Below are 6,000 nucleotides of genomic sequence, written 5' to 3' on the forward strand. Positions count from 1 at the left end.
TTCAACATTCTTTGTCTGTTTGTTAACACTCCTGCAGCAAAACTATTGGTTGAATTCATACCAAATTGGGTTTATAGATTTTTTATTATTTTATTTTATTTAACCAGGAAAAAAGATCCCAGATTGAGATTGAGATTAAGAACCTCTTTTCCAAGGGAGTCCTGGCCAAGAGGCAGCATGAAATACAACACATAGTTAGATCATACAATTACAACATTCAATAATTTACAGGACAAGTCAACCTATGAAAAACCAGTGTAAGTTATTGAATTATTCTCTAGCACTTTGAGTTTGGATTTAAAAGCATTCAAGGAGATCAATTCAGTCAGTTTCCACTCTTTTAGCAACATATTCCATGTGCAAGGAGCAGAGTAGATAAATGCCCTTTTATCCAGCTCTGTATTGCCAGTCAGAATACATCTGATTACACTGTGGAAAAAATAGGTCAAAGTTCAAATTTTTTATTATTATTTTTTTCCCCATTTACTTATAATGGGCAAAATTTCAAATGTCTATAAAAACATCAATTTTGTTTCAATTTACTTCAAATTTGGCACATACAGTATATAGAGGCAATTGATATGCTGACATCAGCTGGACTGATGATTTGTTTATCATTTATTTCATTCGCTTGATAAAATGAATACTTACGGTTTTTGTACTTCTATGTAATTAGTAGAAATAGGTAAATAATAATAGTAAATCGGCTAAAATTTGCTTAGAGGTCTTATTTACGTCTTTGTGCATAAGAAATCAATATAAGTGAATCCCCAAAGGAACTTTGTGTTGGTAAATGCAAGTTATGCAAATTTACAGGATTTCAGTTCTGTTCCAACATGTTGATGGTCATATGAACTATATTTTCATGTCAGAAATGGGCAAGTTATATTTTAACTGAATTTACCTGAAAAACAAATATTCTATTCTTTTAGATTCCCCAGTTTTTCTTACAAGATTTTCTACCACATATCACGTTTTATTTTTACAGGTTGCAATATGGAGTATCGTGCTGATCCATCCTGCTTATGTTACGCGAATTCATACATAAAGAATGTCACACGTCACTTTTTAAATCAACAGTTTTCTAATAATAAGCATTTTTATAAAGAAATAACTATTGTTATTTACTCTTTAGTATGATGATAAACTATACAATAAATAATTATGATACTAGTTTTTGCACAGGGATCATTTCTGGAAACGGTGACATGGCTGCCAAGCATCAGTATGATGGGATCTGTAACAACCATGTCACATCCGTCCACTGCCACATTTTGTGTTTTTGTTAAGCTGTTATTGTTTTAGATCCACAATACTAACATTTATGAATAAGGGGATAAGTAGCAATAGTAATTGGAATTGCCTTTATTGTCATTTGACAGTACAAAGTACATCAAACGAAATTGAGTTCGATGATTAGGGACATCGGGCCGCTGCTCCTACTAGAGCGCTGCCACAAACCCTTTTCTTTGAAAAAAGAATTACAGAGGAGATAATGCAAGCACATACATCACATACATAAGACATAAGACATTATAAACACAGTACACGTGGTCACGTGATGGAACTTTTTCAATGGATTTGGTTGTGGGAGGGGGACAGGAAGAGAAGAAGAATGTTGTGAGGCAGACGGAGATGGGGGGGGGGGTGTTAAATGCTTGTATGTGGTGAGTCCTTGAAAGTCTGTTTGTGTATGAAAAAATAAGAGACTCAGACTTCTGTCCTTTATCAGTTCATTCAGTCCTGAATCTTGGCCTTGGAAGGATGTTTTGACTGCAAAGGAACAGATTAGACCAGAGTGGCTCCAACTGCTTTACCGGCTCCCAGGAGAAACAGAATTAAATGGGGAAAAAAATGATTTGATTTTTGCTTAATTTAGTTACTTAATTTTTGTTATAACTGGGCCTCAGCATTACTCATCACTTCAGAGCAGGTAGATCCTGCACAGTTCGTCTTTTACTCACAGTCCCACGATTTGCTGGAGCACATCCACGGTCTGTCCAGCGATGTAATCCAACTTTTGTGTGAGTCCACAGGTCATGCAATCCTCCGACTGTGTCACCATCCGCTTCACGTTGTCACTAACCGCTCCAAAGTGCTCCTTAATTTCGATTGACAGCTGCAGGGTCTCTATGTGTGCTGCTGTCTTTCCAACTTTGCGATAAACCAGGGCAACTCCAAGACCAATTAGAAGGTGTCCTGTTATCAAAAATCCAATCAGGTAAATATCATATCCTCCACCGACAGAACTGACAGCCATACTACCTCCACTTGTTCCAAGCGTCGATCGCATACTGTAAAAGTTCTGTCAGGGCAGGCGGGCTCCTCGCGATGCCTTTGTTCCTGGGTGAAAAAATCTTGTCAATTGCGCTGAGTGTCCAGTTGATTAATTCCATAATTTAGTTGTTCGGGAGTACAGCAAGCAGGGGATCCAAAGACAAAAACAGACGAGACGCAGAGGCAAAAGCAGGAGAAAAAAGAGGAAGGCAAGGACAGCTCAGAAACACGTCTGCTCTCGACAGAGGACAGGAAGGAGTAAGTATATAAATTTATTACTAATACAGTACTGGTACTGACCAGATCATCATGGGTAACGTCTCGTCCATCCACTGTCACGTCTGTCCACCAGCAAAAGTTTTCACATACATGTGCTATTCAAAATCCAGTATTTCTGAAAATATAGCTTCCACTGTCAAATATTATCTGTAGTCTGTGCACGAATGTATTAGCATTATTTCAACACAGTTCTATGCATTTCTTACTACTTTTTTTTTTTTTGACAAAAATGGCCACTCATTTGACCCCCTAAGTAAATTTGACCCAAAATAGAATTTAATTGTCTCTGTTACTTTGACAGAATCTTGACATGGTCCCACACCTCACTCTTTTGGCATAAAGGGTTATTATTAATTAAGGAAAAATAATGTGTGTCCCCAGTTTTCAGATCAGTTTTGTACTCATTTCTGCTTATAGTAGAGAAGACAGAGTGAATCAAGCCAGCATGCATAGATAAACTCAAATCTATTGTCAAATGATTATGTAATTTATTTTCTGCATATGATACAATAGTCAATCATTCTGCAAAATAGAATTCACTCATATCTTTAGCAGCTGGGAAGGTGCAAAACATGAGCACATGGTCGGCAGCCTGGGGGTAAAGGAGACTCTGTACGCCATTGAACGTCAAGGTGATCAGCTGCTCCACACATCTGGATGTGGTTACAGTGCTTTTTTTGATGATATGTGTATGCTATCATGGGCTATCATGGGTAATTCATGACCTCAGTTACTCATGGGCTGAGAGGGGGGGGGGGTCCTTCATGAAGATTTGTAGCTTCCAGTTGTCTGTGGGAATGCTGCTAAAGATGGAAGAAATGGGTGGTAGATGTATTTGACGTATTTGATCCAAACAGCACAGTCACCATGGAGACTGTCACGAGACACACAACAGAGTACTGTCATATTTCATGGTGGAGGGGTATCTTTCAAATAACATCCACTCATAAAAGAAACACATTTATGCTTCAAGTGTGTGTTTACTGTGAATCTTCATACAAACCAAGACTGTATTAATAGGGCTAGTCTTCATGGAAAATGGAACATTTTTTTGATAATCTTGATAATTTTAAATACTACATTATTTTGGAGCAGGAGAATAACTGTCCACTTACTATATACATGATCAAATATATTACTAGTAGTCATTACTATAGAAATATGTTCATACCAAGGCTAATCTGAACATGTACAATATACAGATGAATCAAATGACCTGTCATACACAGAAAGTGAAAGCAATAAATAAACTATGGAAATGGAATATACTATGAAAAAAATATTTTGCTATGTGAGTTTATTCCAGGACATGACTTACTGCATGCCGACTGTTATTTGTATAAATCTTTTTTTTTTTTTTTTTTTTTTTAGCGATTTCAGGAATTAATATAAGCTGTTTCTTAATGTCCAGGATCCTTAACTGGGTTATTCCATATTGATTCCTTCTACTGATCAATATATCCACAATGGGAGTAGTTCAGTAGTGGATGAACAATGTCTTTGGAAAGGTTCTGCCTCCAGTTTTGTATCAGTAACAAATATATTTTACACAGGTGAGAATGAAAATACAAATGAACATGAAAACTACAGGCTGGTCTGTAGTCATTTATTGCATGACAAAAGCATTTAGTAGAGTCCTAATGATACATTTACAATGATAATAATCAAGGTAAAGCAGTGTTTAACTGTTCTACTCTACTGCTCTACATGGACAAACCTAGCTCAAATTTGCCACAAATGTATAGCTTTAAATCTAGTATGATACAATCCTCTGTTCATGTGTCTATGATTGATATTTTTAACTAAGACAAATTATAATTCTGGAGTATTGTATGTTTGTTATTACTTTTTTTTATTATTTAATTGTATGACTGACTTTTAACATGATCGTATGCCCCATGATTCTTTTCTTAATATTTCTTTCTTTTTCTCTTTTTCTTATATTTTCCTCTGGGCACCCTATCTAAATATGTGTGTTATGTATAAGCACACATTGTCTCTGTGTATTAAATGCAAAAATGCTGAAAATAAACTCGCCTTCCTTGCCTAATAAGATAGCCTACTTATATTTTAATGCATATTGCACTGGTGAAGCCCACATTTTTTTTTTTTTTTTTTAAATTGTGCTGTGTATGCTGAAGGAGCATTTTTATAAAGATCTGCTTCAGAGATAAAATGTGCTAAATCTTACATACTTTGATGAGATGAATTATAAAACAAATGACAGCCCTGGCTGGATGATGTTTTCAAGATGAAGTGTTATTACACATATACATAGGTTTATGTACATGTATGTCATAGATTTATGAATCATACACCATAAAGAATGTGAAAAGTGACTGTACAGTACATGTGCAGACAATGCTATGAAGTGGAACTAGAGATCAGAGACAAGCATTTCGTTTGAATAAAATTCATTGTCTCATTAATATAGAGAATTTCACATTTTGACCCAATGCTATAGCTAATTACCACTATTTCTTCCTCATTTTTTATTAGTGGCACAGATTTGGTCAAGATTGACTAGTTTTATTCTTGAAGCATTTGCTTGTAGACCAGATTACTGATGTACACACACTGAAAGTATGTGTGTTTTTACACTCAAACACTCATTGCAGCGTATACTTTAAAGATCAAATGCACTTTTTATTTTCACATCATCACTGGTTTGTGTCAATGTGTCTTTCACATCAAGCCTAATTGTTACTAGAAATAAAAGATATTCGTGGAGAATAACATCAGGACAGAGCACTTGTACTGTCTGTCCCTTAACCATCTGGGAACAGAAGAGGCTGGAGTGAAGGAGGGTCTTTTGCTTCTGTTATCGGTTAATCCTCTTGTATAGATACTGAGCCACAGTCTGTCTTACCCTGTACCTTGTCCGCTGTGAGACCATCCCTCACTCTCCTTGTTTATCTGATGGCCCCTCCCCCCATCCTGGTGCTCTCCAGTGCTACAGCAGCTCTCCAATCATTGCATACAGTTGCTTTATCTTTACCTAGGGTTCCCAGGACGGAAACAACATCCACTTGAGATATGCCAAAGAGGCTGAGCATCAGAGTACTGCTGCTGATCCCAGAATGGTGGGAAAGGCAAGACTGTAGTTACAATTATGACCACATTTCCCACAAACTTTAAATGAAATAGTTCACAGTGTTGTATATGTAAGATAAATGTATGTGTGGTTCAAATTTCTGGGTTATCAAAAATAAACCAAAATTTTTTCATACCACATATAAATTTGGTTTATGTGTCCACCCTGTCATCTCTATATTTTAAATAATAATTCGACCATGCTATATATATATATATATATATATATATATATATATATATCTTTATCTATAATTCAGTATGTTCTATAGCTAAATGTGAGGCAATGTCATAGTTTTTGCTCAATTAAAAAAGGTGTAAATTGTATGTTTCTTAAAAAAAGATGGTTTA

Source organism: Sphaeramia orbicularis, chromosome 12, assembly GCF_902148855.1.
Source record: "Sphaeramia orbicularis chromosome 12, fSphaOr1.1, whole genome shotgun sequence".
Classification (NCBI taxonomy): Eukaryota; Metazoa; Chordata; class Actinopteri; order Kurtiformes; family Apogonidae; genus Sphaeramia; species Sphaeramia orbicularis.